Source organism: Periophthalmus magnuspinnatus, chromosome 16 (genome assembly GCF_009829125.3).
Source record: "Periophthalmus magnuspinnatus isolate fPerMag1 chromosome 16, fPerMag1.2.pri, whole genome shotgun sequence".
Classification (NCBI taxonomy): domain Eukaryota; kingdom Metazoa; phylum Chordata; class Actinopteri; order Gobiiformes; family Gobiidae; genus Periophthalmus; species Periophthalmus magnuspinnatus.
In genome coordinates, this window is record NC_047141.1 from 9,053,163 (window position 1) to 9,069,222 (window position 16,060).

Here is a 16,060-nt window from a genome sequence, read left to right on the forward strand (position 1 = left end):
GGATTTTTCACCCATTTTCCAGATTAGAATCCCAAGCAATAAACTGCGCTCTGGCTTGTCTTAGCATTCCAAAGGCACCCCCAAACTTTACCCATCCGGCTAATTTGTGTAATTTTCTCCCAAGTAATCGTTGATGTCATGCTCAACCATATTAGGGCCCATTTGTGTTGGACTGCATGCGTAATTTATGCATTAAAATGTCCGCTTCTACCACAACGACTGGGGAGAAATTAATTATGAACACACGATAAATGGTCTCTCTTTGTTTAGGCCCAGACAAATGAAGACTTTTTATGTAGCTTTATTTTCTTCTTGTGTTCAAAGTGCAATTTGACTTGGGTAATTTCTGAAGAAGCGTGTTTCCATAGAGCTAAAAGAGATAAAATGGTGGGGATGCGTAATTTGAAATAATTATAGGAGGCGTATAGGAGGTTACCACTACAATAAGGAATAAGACATTTTTCCTTTTACCCCTTTCTTCTTTTATGCCTATTTTAAAGCCCCACAGTGGAACTTTCTAAACGATTAAACCAAATATAAGCATGTTTTTCATTACGGATATTTTTACTGCACTGAAAAACAAAGACAAACGTCTGCACTGTGAGAGGTGTGGCTTCTCCATAAAACTGCCTCTTGTTCCTTTGGATATAATATTCTTGAATATGGCTTAAAAGTTGAAAATATGGTTTTAACTTTCTATTTCCATGGAATCATGCAAGTGACATACCACCTCCAGAAAGTTACACAGTGTTGCTTTAAGGAAGTAGTTTTTGCATTAGCAGTTTTTAATAGCAGTGGTGGCATGGCATCTCTGGCCTTCAAAAAATATGTAGTATAAATAATTGATTGTATATCTAGGTATCTGGTTTATTTTTCCCTTATTGTTGAAGAAATGTAATATATTACAATGGCTTAAATATGTGGTGGGTTGTGTTGCACCTATTTCATGTTCTGATACACCAAGCTGAACATTTTAGCCACACTACTACCAACTACAACAACTCAAACTGTTCTCTGGATGCCATATTAACCAGCGCTGGAATGAAAGTTCTATACACAGGTTTCACCAGCTCTACAGCATGAAATAATTTCTAATCAATTTTGGAATCATAATTAGGCACAATGTGTTAACCACCATCATGACAGTTCAAAATCTCCGTTATTAATTTGCCACATTGCTCTGGTTATGGATGTGCGTTCTAATCTCGGTGCCTGGACTGTGAGTGATGATTTGTCAAGCTGCAGTCAATGAGCGCGTCCGGACCATTGCTCTTGGTTAGGCCCCGTCCTGCAATCTGTCAGAGCTCTCCCTCCCCGTACACTGCGCTCATCAGACAGGAGAGATGTGCAGCCAACACTCCCCGATGGTAAATATTGTTGTGATTCCGAGAAGGCTGCGCTAATTTGTGACGCTCCATCATCTGCTGGGCTGACAGGAGGCATCGGTCCAGAGTGGGGCCAAGGAGGTGCAGGCAGGAGGTTGTTCTTTGTTTTGAAAATTTAAAAATAAAGTTAAGCATGAATACATTAAAATATAGCTTTTACAGTATATAGCTATGTTATAATCTTTTTTATTGGCAGTTTGTTTGGATGTATGATACAAAGACGGAGAACTGTATGTCCTCTAGCATTAACAGTTGCACAGATCTCCCACAATCTTTATATGCTGTGCAATGTATGTTTATAATACAGTACAGTTTTTAAGTCCTCATGTGATGTGAGTATAGAATAGAGACAACAAACACTGTTCATTTTAGTCTAACACTTAGAATAGGCTGAGAGTCCTTAGGTCTCCAGTTTAAAGCCATAATGGGCAATCATTCCACAGGAGAAAAAAAAAAGAAGTGTTTTTTTGTTTTTTATTTAAGCCAATTTATTAATCCAGTTTATACAGTTTATTAAAATATTAGTGGAAAAAAAATATAGAAACTGGAAAAAATGTCTTGTCACTGAATAAATTGTCAAAGAATATTCAAAACATGAATTCTGATTTCAGCTTAAAGGGCCTGAGCAAAATTGGTCTTGCCCATTACAGATACATTGTGTAAGCAGCTCAAAAATAAGTCTTCTGTGTGCTGTCTGCATCTAATTATATATTTATTGTCTGATAATCAGGAAGTCCTCTTTGAGAGTTGTGACACCTGCTTATAAACTCATCGCGCTGAATAATTACGATGCTCAGAATGCAGACAATAAGTGAGGAATAACTTTGGAGCACTGCGTTTAAAATGAACTAGTTTTGTTTTTTTGTGGTTTTAAGACAGTAAAAAATCAGGTACAGCGCCTTTGACAAGTGCAGCTTTTATCATGTCCTATTACCATACCATTACAACCAAACATGCTAAACCGCCTCTTCACTCCAGTTATGTCCCCTGTCCATCAATAACCCTCTCTGTTCCTGGATCCCTGACTGCCTCTAGCCCGTCCCGCATCGGCTTGCCCCAAAGTCAATCAAGATGTTTACTGACAGCCGAATGAACGGATGGGGCTCGCTGACTTAACCTTGATGAATGGTGCGCCCAGGTGTTTTCAATAACGACAATAAGCACTGCAAGCCACAGCCCTTCTGATACTGCTATAATGCATTATTAGGCCATTAGAGGCGGCCCTACAGAGACTACTTACGCGCGGGCCTATCAATAATGTGGTGTCCCAGTCGGCGTGCGGGCCCGGGGAATTAGTCATACCCATATTCTATTTAATCAAAAAATCACGAGACGACGCATAAAGAATCTCATTACATTTTAACAGGGTTACAGTAACCCAGGAGGACCGCGGGTTTAATTTTCATAAGAGCATCCATTCCTCAATTATGTCAGGCAGAGAAAATGTAAATGGCAAATGGAAAGCTAACAATATCTAACCAGCGGCGCATTGGCAGCAGTGGGGAGGGAGGGGCTATGTGTGTGTGTGTGGGGTCTTTGAGTTTGTGTGAATGTTACAGTGGGATGTCGCATCATCGTACATCTGTCAGACCCCTCCCGCATCTACACCAAATACTGCATTTATGTCAGTGGTTTTCAAACTGTAGTACATGTACGACTGGTGGTACGCAAGGTTCTCTCTGGAGATAGGAGAGGTCCTGTACAGTTAAAATAGCACGTTTTGGTCCTCCTTTGGGTAATTTCTTAGTTGGTTGAAACATGCTTTTTACATCACATGGTAAAAACAGCTAAATAAGACTGTTAAATATAATCCATTCATTTTACATAGAATTTTCTCAAGAAGTAACTAATGCAGAAGCTACTGACAAGACCACCTTTTTTCATCCAATCAGTCACATTGTTGCTAAGGATCGTGGGAAACAGGCCTGATGCTATCCCAGACACTTGATTCTCCGTCATGACGCATTTTCAGTAGTGACACAATAACACAAATAGCAGGCAGACAAGAAAACTATAAGGAAACAAATGCCTCACACTATCCCAGACAGTTGTTTCTGTGTCATAGAGGAATATCACAGTGACACAAAGAATTAAGTGGGCAGAGCTAAGAGTTTAAACTAAAACTGACTTATAGTTTGAAATCAGGTTCAGCCATAAATTAGACTTGGATTAGATTTGGTGGTACTTAGGTGGTATCTGGTGTGAAAAGTTTGAAAACCACTAATGTATGTTGTATGACTAGAGGCAAAGGCAACACAGACTAAAAATAAAAATGTCATCTTGGGGGATTCTATTGTGCTAAATTGTGACATATTCAACACTTTATTTTGTTAAATGAATGTTTAATCTGTCATAAAAATGTCTTTCTGGTGCGTTTTGCATGTTGGTGTTGATAACATAACCCTCTTTCTCATAAGAACTGTACCATAAAAGTATAATAGGATCTGGAAGATGAACCAAAGATGGTGCCATATTGTTTTAAATGGCTTGTGCTCATTGGCGCATGTGACCAAAATTTTTTCTCCACTTTTCTTCCCCAATACTTGCCCAGTACTTCTCACCATGTGTCCAGTTTTGACCAATCAGAGTGATAGCTGCAAGAGCAGAGCTAGCAAAGACTCAGAATGGGCTCAGAGCGTGGCTAAATCTATGGAAAAAATCTAAATCAAATGTAAACAAGGGTAACTGGGTATTTCCTTTTAGAACCCAATGCTACTTCCTGAATTTTTGCACTATTCTTGTGAACGTTTTCCACACAAATTGCCATTAACTGATGTAATACAATGATAAAAATTCACCAAAGGTATTATCTCACCAAACCCAGTCGTTATTAAATGCACTTTAAGTTTTCGCCTATTAACTGGTGTCTGTTTCTAGAGGAGTGGCCATTTGAATAGAAATAAAGCTTAGAGTAAATGTGCCCATCTTTTTCAGTTTATATCCCACTCAAAACACACACTCTTCAGTCGCAGTATTGGCATGTGGCACTCAGCTCTGGAGCAGACCCTGGGCCCCTGTAATAATAAAGTGCTAATCGATGTGGTTCAGTGGGCAAAGAGGTGCTGGCAGGGCGCTCAGCTGCTGAAAGATCATCTCAGAGATCCAAACTCATGGAGAACATTACACTGTGGATCCTCACCAAACACCCTTGGACCAAAATATCAAGAGTTTCTGATTCAACACTTCATATCAAAACGTTGGCGGCATACACTTTATTGTCCACATATTTGTCCTCTGCATTTGACCTATTCTTCAATGCCACTGGGATATTTCCTCAGAGACAGTGAGCACTACAGCGCAGTGCTTGGGGACCCATCTTTAGATCTTGAGCTAATCTTGGTCAGATTTCCTCAGCTGGTGGATTGTACCTGTGGTGCATGTTTTGGGTGGGGGTGCCCATGTCTAATGTCTATTTTTGTATGCATCTTTCCTTAGTTTTCCCTACTACTTACACCTGTTCATCCTGAGTAGATCATATGAAGGGAGGGCATTTTGTGTAGCACAATTTGTTCACAGTCAATCAAAGTGGTTTACAGAATAAGAAAGACATTAAAATCACAATACAGTCAAATAAAAAAATAATCATCATAAGATTAACATTAAAACAGAAGAGTGTAGAATAAAACCCTTTCAGTCATATGCACAGCTAAACAGAACTGTTTTGAGCCTGGATTTAAACATTGTCAAAGTAGAGGCCTGTCTCACATCTTCAGGAGGCGTGTTCCAGATTTTAGCTGCATAAAACTGAAACATTGATTCTCCATGTTTACTCCTGACTCTGGGCACCAGCAGGAGGCCGGTCCCTGAAGTCCTCAGAGTGTGAGATGGTTCATGTGGCACTAACATGCTGGAGATGTACTTTGGTCCTAGGCCATGGAGAGACTTGTACACGCAGAGCTGCTTTAAAGTCTATTCTCTGAGCCACAGGAGCCAGTGCAGAGACCTGAGCACAGGACTTATATGCTCATACTTCCTGGGTCTAGTCAGGACCTGAGCAGTAGCATTCTGGATGTACTGCAGCTGTCTTAACAGTGAGCAGGCCGTTACAGTAGCCTAACCTACTGGAGACTTAGTAGTTATGGTATTCCACATCATTTAAAGTTCATATTGAAATTCCCACAATGCAACAATGATTCCACAACAGTTCTCTCCACATTAAACTCTTGGTGTGCTAATCCTCCTTGGGCTGCTGCTGCTGCTGGCCCAGTGGAGCGGGCCTCAGTAAAGCCTCATATGACTGCACGCCCTGCACATCCGCCCGATCAAACATGGATGATCACAGGAAACAGTCCACAGCCAGAGGAAACCAGCTGTCTGCGAGGCTTAAGTCAGTCCTGTCCCCTACCTCACCTCCACACTGGCTCCTTATCACCCACTGCTCCTGACTACAACCAGGACTAAATAAGACCTAATGGCACCGGTTCAGGAAATACGTGCAAGATCCACATGAATCACTGTGCATCCACATGAAGCACTCAAAACACCTGAAGTCACTGTAATACATATTCCAGACCTGAGTATTGCGCTTTGACGCGATCACAGAATGACACTAAAACAGAAGAGGAGATGATATGGGGCCAGGGATCTATTATAATAACTAGATTGGGTATTTCTAGCTCAGACCTGTCATGAGTTTGGTCTAGTGAGATCCACTTTGTCACCACTCAAAAATTCTTTTATCTTCTCAATTTTTCACACATGGCCGTTAAACAATTGTACGGCATAGATTTGTACCGCAAACCAATCAGTGAGGAGAACCATACAGCTGTTCACTCACAATCATAGACGGTATAAAGAAGTGGACTAAGGGAGTGTAACGCCACCCACAGCGTTCGGCTCTAGGCAAATTAAGCTCATCGAGGCTAGAGCAGTTACAGGAGGGAATATGGAGTCAAGTTCCATGTTTGGAATTCCGAGTGCGAGTATCATAGCAACCAAAGAGCCAATCCAGAGCCATGCTGTTGAAGGTAACACCCCTTCCCACTCCCACCGCTGGTTTAGCAGGGAGCGTGCATCAATCAAATCTGCTGCTAATGCTAGCGGGAGTGACCTGTCTGTTATTAATGTGCATATCTTCATTTACGGACATAATACCGAAATAGGATCATGTAGAGCGGGTTAATACAAACACCAAAAAAAAAAAAAGAGACTAAAATGATGAGTCTGATAGCAGCAGTTAGAGAGAGAGGGATGACAGTTTTCCATGCTCATGGAATGTGGCAGCTATCAGGTTAGGTATGTCCATTTATAAATATAGTCTATGCTCACAACACACAGCTGCTGGAGATTGGCTTCATATAAGAATGATGTGTTAAAAGGTGAACATTTGCTGACAGCTATACCATAATCTTGCATGAACGTTATGCCAACACAACGCTACTGTATGTTTATAGTTTATTAGTTTAAGATTTCCTGAAATAACACCACTACAACATCCAAACACAAACTAATGATTTGGTTTCCTTCTTTTGTGGACATTTTGGTGTTGGTTATTATGTTTGTAAAGTTGCTGTGATTTTATAATAGATCTATGGTACAATATGAGTCTCAAAAAACTTGGCACATAATAAACATAAAATGTAGTCGCAATGATGCAAATGTGTGGCTTTATATAAAAGTTGAAGAATAGGAGGGCGGGGTTTGAGAATCTTTCGAGATGCGCTATTCGTTGAAAGCAGAGGATATTTTTCGCCTCAAAAAGGGTCCGCAAAAACTCACAGATTACCAAAAACGCGTGAGGCATAAGAATGGCAGTGGCAATTTTTTAGATTCCAAGATTAACGAAGCTCATGTCAGCAGAAAACAGGCTCCTCTCTCAGTGTAAATCTATCAACTGCATGAAAAAGGCTGTTGGTCCACCACTTAGAAGTATTTGTGGATGACCAGAACAGTATTTTGAGGCTCATTCAATTTTAGCGGTATTGTGGTTAGGATTACCTGGATTATTTGCATAGATTGTTGATGGGGGTCTAAGCACTTTGTCATTGTACCATGTTTACTATATTTCATTAAAAAACAACTACATACAATTGAATGATGATACCTTTCCAGGCTTCCTGTGACTATATTAAAGTCAGTGTAGAATGTAAGCTCTAATATTTTGGCTCTTAAAGTCACTCAGTCTATTAGTGTGAGTATAGTGTTTATGTAACTGTGACTTCCATTCATGATCACTTTTGTACTGCAGTTCCACAGGCGCAGTGAGAGCCCCACTGTAATGAGCCAGTGTAGTGTGTTATCTGTTTCTCCATCAGGCTGCAGCAGGTGAGCCGCTTTGTCCGGGAAGAGCGGGATTCAGACGCAGGAGGTCAAGGTGCGCCGGTAATCCAGGCAGCTGTGTTACCAGGATTAGAACGAGACCGAGGCCTTGGGTCCGACCATCCGAAACAAGGATTACCATGGTGATGACCCGCTAGAGGAACTGTCTGCTTAAGGTTTACAGAGGACAGTGGGGGAAAGTAGTAGTAGTAGGCCAAATTTTGTTCTGTTAATGTGAGGGATATTATTATTATTATTATTATTATTATTAATAATAATAATATTATTATTATTTTGTATGTATTTATTTATTTTTTGTATTGATACTTGTTCAAATAAGTATCACATTGAGGAGAGGAGTACTAATTATAATTCAAGAGGAGTGCATATGATTGTTTTAGAAATTAGATGTTTTCGTTCAAAATATTCACATAGTTTGGTTATGTGATGATAGAACTGAAGAAGTGGCTTGGCGGGCAGCGAAACGTTTTCACTCCTACAACTTTTTGTCTAGCTGACAGATTTAACTTTGGCTTTTGCTATGGATCAGACCTGGACGACTGAGCGATTACACAAACATAAATGGAAACAGTCTTATGTAATATCTTTATAAAAAATATATAAATGATTTTAAAGAGGGGGGGATTATGTTAATAGACTTTTTTGGAGCTTTTCACCATGTTATAATGTTCCCTCATTAAAAACACACCTGAAGAAGTTTCAGATGTTATCCATACATGTATGAACCCAATTCAAACCCTCCTTGCCGTTTTTGTACGATTTTGTACAAGACTCTGTTAAAGACCCACAGGCCTACGCCACCCATGCTCCAGCAGGGCAATTTTCCATAAATATACAAAAGCATGATACAAAACAATGCACCACAATTTCACAAACTTGATGTGATGTACAGTAGTTTACATGTTGACTGTGTTGTGATGCGGCTCTGGAGGGAAAGTGACTTATCATAGAGAGCAAAGGGAGGAGAGACTCAGGCATCAAAAAATAATCTGAAACAAATAAAATATTTGAATATAGCATTTTCAAAATAATAAAAGGTAATATGGTGATCTAAATATGTTATGTGTTAATCCTTGCAGGCAACAAACTAAATGTTTAACAAACTGACTGACTGTGATTAGTAAACACAACTGTGCTATAGACAGGCCTCTGTGTTGCAGCCTGACTGATGTGGTGGTGTGGCCCTGGGCCCCTGGGGACCCCTAATTGAATTGGTTTTCAGAGAATACTAATGGCCCCTAATGTTGAGATAACTGGTGCTCTAACAGGAGCGCTCATTGACAGCCTGTGTGTCTGGGCCATAATAGACATGTCAAACGTGACTATGCCCCGCCCACACATCTGAGTCTGACCGCTTCTGTGTGTGGATTTTAAGTGTGAAAAAAGAGCACTGAAGAGTAAATAGTTTATCTTGTCCAATGCTCGGCCCACAAGCCTACATCATTTATTCTCACATACGATAATTCTCCATAAATACGCATAAAAATGATATAAAACTGTACATTACAACTTGACAAACCTGATGCGATGTGCAGTAGTTTCATTAGTGGGACGTGTGCAGATGTGTTGTTGTAGCACTCTGAAGGAGGAGTGACTTAACATAGGGAGCAAAGGGAGGGGAAACTCGGAGCGTCAATAACGAAACTGAAAATTATTGTGACAAGTTGCGTTGTTTTTTGGCAAATATAGCATTTTCAAAACAATGAAAGGTAACATGGTGATCTAAATATGTTATGTGTTAGCAGCTAATACCCCATAGTAATACCCCCCTTTAAATAAAATATAATGCAGATATATCACGTCAAGGTTGCCATCAGAGGACGCAAGGACACTCTGCTTCCACATGATAGATTGAAGCAGTTCAAATCAAGAAAAAAAACTTGATTTCAATAATAAGGAATAGATTTGATAGCACAATGATAACAAAAACACTCTTTATTTAGACAATAGCATGTCTAAATGTGTCAATGTGATTTTCAACATTAAATGGTAGTACTTTCTTTTATATTACCACGTAGCCTTATATCTGTGTAATCCTTCTGAATGAATGAATGCTTACAGTTTTGAGTGCTCTTTAAGTGTTTTTTTAGTTCAATTTTAAAACCTTTGATTGTGACACATGACTTTATGGAGTCCGGCAGCATGTTCCACTGTGTAGTAGCCTTCACTGAAAAAGCCGATTGTCCAGAGGCTCCAGGCGTGGTCCCTCACACTAAAACTGGAGCAGGGATCCAGCACACAGGTCCAACAACAACCGCAGCGAGCGGTGGAACAATAAGCAGGCTGTCAGACGTGTGTGGGCAGAGGCGTCCCAGGACATGTGCGGAGAGAGGGATGAGAGCTGTGCAGGAGTAAACATACAGTACAGAGGTCATGAACACTAAGGGTCATACTGTAAACCTGCGTGAAAAAACAATACTCAAAATGATCGACATTTCTCCATGGACTTTACAACATTCAGATTAGTGAATTTATGCATGGTCCCTGACAAATAAAGAGCAAAGAACAAAAGTATATGACCAGAGGTGGGTAGTACATTTACTTTAATTTGAAAATTTATGTTTCTTGCACTACTCGTTCAGATATGATTTTTTTCAAATGTTTGTATATATCCTTTGAAAATAGCAGACTTTGTGCATTGTGATGTTTTGTCCTTCAAATTACCGGTACATCAACTTCCAATGATAAATCAGATGTTACTCCCGAGAGTTACTCTAATTCAGGAGTGTCAAACTCGCGGACTGGGGGCCAATTGCAGCCCGCGAGACGATATTTTGTGGCCCACAGGACAATATGAAAATTTTATGTTAGTGTGACATTACCATGTTGTGTGTAGAAGGTTCTGACAAATCGATGAATCCAAAATGCACGTGTCACTCGCACTGTGTACTCCGGTCACAAAAGATTCAACGATGTATATCCATAAAATCCATAAGAATTGGAATATTTCTTCATGTATGCTGAAAACATCAATGACTTTTAAGAAGATTTTAACAAAACTTTTTTTGTGAAATATCTGATGAGATTCACCCAGACTCTGCCTCCTGCGGCCCCCAGATAATTTGAGTTTGAGACCCCTGCTCTAATTATTCTTACTCGAGTAGGCGTTTTCCCAAATACGTCTTTACTCTTTTAATTTCTTGGACTACTTCTTTGTACTTCTACTTGAGTAATACTATTTTGAAGTAACATTACTCTTATTTAGTACAATTGGCTTCTCTGCTTCTGCATTTGACATAATTAGATTTTACTAAAAGTCTTGCCTAACTTGTCTAAATTAAACAATCGTTACGATGTGACAACACCTTTATTTTGTGAAACGACTGTTATGAGAAAATTATCCCTGCATCTTGACTTTCCATGTTGATGACATAGGTAGAGGTGTTACATTTTAAAATTAAGCTATACTTCTGTTTTTGTATTTTTCTTCTAAAAATACAGGCACTATCCCACCAAACCAAGAAATAACCTGTCATATGTGCTTTAAAATTTAGTTGGCGGATATGTTTGCATTCTATTTGTAGTTTAAAGATCAGTTCAAGAGTTATATAAGCCCCTGGTCTCCATTTGAAATCATAACATTTGCAATACACTTGGAGACAGTTATGACCAGTTGAAAAATAATAATGAAAGAGCTATAACCAATTTTTGAATTATTGGATTAATCACTCAATGAATTTCTACGTTCTACTAAAATCTGCAGCAATCACACATTATATTGTTTTTTCAGATTTGCCCCACAGTTAGCAGGAATCTGTGGGTCTGCTAGTTCACGTTTATAATCCGTTACCATTTGTCTCCAAGCACAACATGTGACATCAGCCCGTCTCCATCTACAACAACAGAAGAGCAGTCCAGATCTCACACTGAGACGAAATGCTCATTATTTGTCATGAGAAATGGCCCATAGAAAACTCCATTTATTTATTCCATTGACAAAAGATTTGAAAATGTTTGGCCTAACAAAACTAAGCCAAGGAGAAAGTCTTCGGGAAACTTGCACTGCATAGGAACACATGAGTTGAAATTAGGATAGATCACGTATCAGACAGGCCAGGATTAGGCTATGTATTTAGTTTGGCCAATTGACATGACTAAAGGAAACACGTTAATCTTTGTGAGAAAAACAAATAGAGTTCTACCTCTTGCAATGTAATGTAAGTTTATATCTGAAATGTGCTTCCATATGGTAGGCCTATGTTACATTGCTCAAAGTAAATAGTTAATGTCATTAGAATGTTTATAGGCTGCTTATCTCTGAATTGTGAGGCTGCAGTGGGATGACAGCGGCATCTAGTGGTAAAGAAATATTGGTGCATCAAGATAATCTGCTCTGACTGTCACTTAACATTCAAACCGCCACATACTGTAGCTTATGCCTGTATACAAAAGGCATTACTCAACTCAGTAATATTGTCAAAGACATTCTGTGGTGTTTAAGGTGCGTTCCAGTTTAAGATTGTAGAATGTGCTGCTTCTATCAGTAAAAAAAATCTATGTTTCCCAACCAGTGGCATGAAACTGTTATTTTTTTGTAAATTTTATATCTACAGATTTTTGTTGTCAGAAGACACATTGTCTTCTGGGCCCCTAGGGCATTCACCAGAGGTTGAAGGGAGTCCCCAGAGCCTTGTCTGGTCTTTTATCACAATTATTTGTCCATATTAAATAGTAAAATTGGTGGGAAAAATTGTTATTGGAACAGCAACTGCATTTTATGTGTCTGAAATGCAGACACCCTGCAGTTACCTATGAACACATTTTTGCAGCACCCTTTTTCCCAGCAAACAGGAAACGACTAGGAACATTAGCCAGTGGCATCCACGGGTCCAGACCAAACTGACTGAAGGGGCATTTGAGTTTCAAAGGGTTGCAGATTCTACACTGTTCTCTTAAGTGCCAGGAGGAGAGTCCATGTTTTAATGGTCGGTTGTGTTTAGCTGTGCATATAACTGAAAGGCTTTTATTCTGTACTCTTCTCTTTTAATGTTAGTTTTATGATGATTGTTTATGTTTTGATTTGTTGTATTGTGATGTCTTTAATGTCTTTGTCATTCTGTAAATAATCTAATAATAATGCTTTGAATTACTTTGTGCATGAATTGTGCTATACACACAAATGCTTCTGAAGAGTGCAGACGCAAACCTTGCTTGCTCCTGCTGCTTCCTCCTTACTTTGCTTTTTTAATCATTTTGCCTCCTCCATTGCTCAGGGGATTTGTTTAGTTATGATTTTCTCTTAAGTAAACCAAGACTTTTAAACCATTTTTACATTTTTTAACAAATTTTTTGAAGAGCCAGCAACATGTCCGGGGGAAAAAACAAAAGGAATTCTTTCTGCGAACGCTGTTGGAACTATCAACAACAAATTAATGAGCTACAAGCACGGATATTTGTTTTAGAATCTGAAAAAGGACTTCACCGAACGCTCCCTGTAACTTCCAGTGGTAAGCAGCCCACAGTTACTTTCAGAGAAGAGAGTGAAAAAACTACTACTACTTTCAACTTAAACCTGAGTGATACGGTGTCTTTTCCAAAACTTTGTAAAGACAAGAATTTCAAGCAAACACGACAAGTGATGAGAGGCAATGCTAATATAGTTACATCACCCAAAATACAGCTTACAAACACATTTTTACCACTGTCACAGACTGATGTTGACGTTAATATACAAACGGAAAATGGATTTTTGTCGCAAAACAAGAGCAATGAAGTTGGCAAAAGAGCGGCGGCAGACAGGCGGTCTGTGCCAAACATCAAGGTCAGAGATACCCTGTAGCTAGGAGACGGTGCTATCAGAGATGTGACTCACAGAGGAATCCAAACTTGCTTGTACCCCAGTCACACTGTCTCTGAGATTACAAAACACCTCCCAAAAGTTTTGTCAACATACCAAGGAGCTAAACAGCTGATTGTGCACGTGGGTGCAGTTGACACCGGAATGAATCAGACTGAAATCTTGAAAAAGGATTTCATTGAATTATTTGAGGAGCTTGATAAAGTGGAGGTTAAGACTTTCATCAGTGGACCTCTTCCTACCATAGACAGAAGGAAGATGAACAAATTTACCCGGCTGCTTCAGCTGAACACATGGCTGTTCAACATGTGTGTGGTCAGAGGACTGCACTACATTGAGAACTTTGATCTATTCTGGAAACGAGAGGACCTGTTCAAGGGAAATGTCCCCCACCTGAGCAGAGGTGGAGTACAGAAAAGGGAGTGCCGGAGGGCCGAGCGGGAATGGCGCAAATCAAAGCTCCACGTTCATTATGAGATTTACAGAGAAAAGATGCACATGTACAACCACAGTTTATGTAGAACAAGGCAAAGGTATTTTTCTGACATTATTGGAAGTTGTAGTAACAACTCTCATGTCCTGTTTGCAACAGTAAACAGATTAACAAACCCCCCAGGTCCACTGCCGTTAGAACTAATTTCCACATCTAAGTGCAATGAGTTTGCAGTATTCTTTAATGACAAGGCTCAGGGCATTAAACATGCCATGAATTCCACAACGCAAATAACACCTCAGCAGCCACCTAGACACTTAGCGCTGACTCACTTTGCACCTGTAACTGACAAAACTGTCCAAGAGATTGTCACCAGTCTGAGTTAATCTACATGCTGCCTCGATGTGTTACCCACTAAATTTCTAAAGTCTGTGCTCAACAGTTTGCTGTCACCACTCACTCACATAGTTAATATGTCACTTCAATCTGGAACATTCCCAAGAGCTTTGAAAACTGCGGTTATCAAGCCTCTCCTAAAGAAGAGCAGTCTTGATGCCACAATATTGAACAATTATTGACCAATCTCTAATCTGCCGTTTTTAGGCAAAGTTCTTGAAAAAATTGCTTACCAACAGCTTATTAACTTCCTCAAAATTAACAACTCCTTTGATGTCTTTCAATCAGGTTTTAGACCCCACCATAGCACTGAGACTGCTCTTATCAAGGTGGCAAATGACATCCGCCCGAACACTGATGCAGGCAAAGTCTCAGTCTTGATCCTGTTAGATCTGAGTGCTGCCTTTGACACTGTTGATCATGGGATCCTCTTACAGAGACTAGAGGACTGGGTGGGCATCTCTGGTACGGCACTAAACTGGTTCAAGTCCTATTTAGAAAACAGGGAGTACTTTGTTGAAATTGGAAAATGTGTCTCAGATAAAATGTCCCTGACCTGTGGGGTGCCCCAGGGTTCAATCCTGGGACCCCTGCTGTTCAATCTCTACATGCTGCCGTTAGGACAGTTAATACGCAGCAATAATGTGTCTTACCACATCTATGCAGATGACACTCAGATCTATGTCTCACTGGAGCAGGTGAATATGGACCAGTGGATTCACTCTGCCACTGCATCCAACAGATCAGTGTGTGGATGCAAAACAACTTTCTTCTGCTAAATTCAGACAAGACTGAAATCATCATCTTTGGCCCACAGAAACATAGAGAAAGTGTCAGCAGTCACCTCCAGTCTCTCTCTCTAAAACCTTCAAATCAGGCTAGAAATCTAAAGGTAATAAAGGACTCAGACTTGAACTTCAACAGCAACATCAAATCAATAACATCTGCAGCTTTTTACCTAAAAACATTGCAAAAATCAAAGGTATACTGTCAAAGCCAGACTTAGATAGGTAGGTTAGACTACTGTAACGGCCTGCTCACTGGCCTCTCCAAACGAGCCTTAAGACAGCTGCAGTACATCCAGAATGCTGCTGCTCGGGTCCTGACTAGAACCAGGAAGTACGAGCACATAAGTCCTGTGCTCAGGTCTCTGCACTGGCTCCTGTAGCTCAAAGAATAGACTTTAAAGCAGCTCTGCTTGTGTACATGTCTCTCTATGGCCTAGGTCCAAAGTATATCTCCGACATGTTAGTGCCATATGAACCATCTCGCACTCTGAGGACTTCAGGGACCGGCCTCCTGCTGGTGCCCAGAGTCAGGACTAAACATGGAGAATCAGCATTTCAGTTTTATGGAGCTAAAACTTTGAACAGTCTTCCTGAAGATGTGAGACAGGCCTCTACTTTGACAATGTTTAAATCCAGGCTCAGAATGGTTCTGTTTAGTGGTGCATACGACTGAAAGGTTTTTATTCTGCACTCTTCTCTTTTAATGGTAATTTTATGATGATTATTTGTGATTATTTATGTTTTGATTTGTGTGATTTTAATGTCTTTCTTATTCTGTAAAGCACTTTGAATTACCTTGTGTACGATTTGTGCTATACAAATAAACTTGCCTTGCCTTGCCTATACAAATAAACTCCCCTAATGGTGGTACAGCTGTTTACTTGGTGTTGGTGTGAGGTAAAAACTTTAGGTCCGTCCACTTTTTTGAATGCTTAAGCCAATAGGAATCCTTTCAGTGGTCATACAGTCCAATAACAATTGG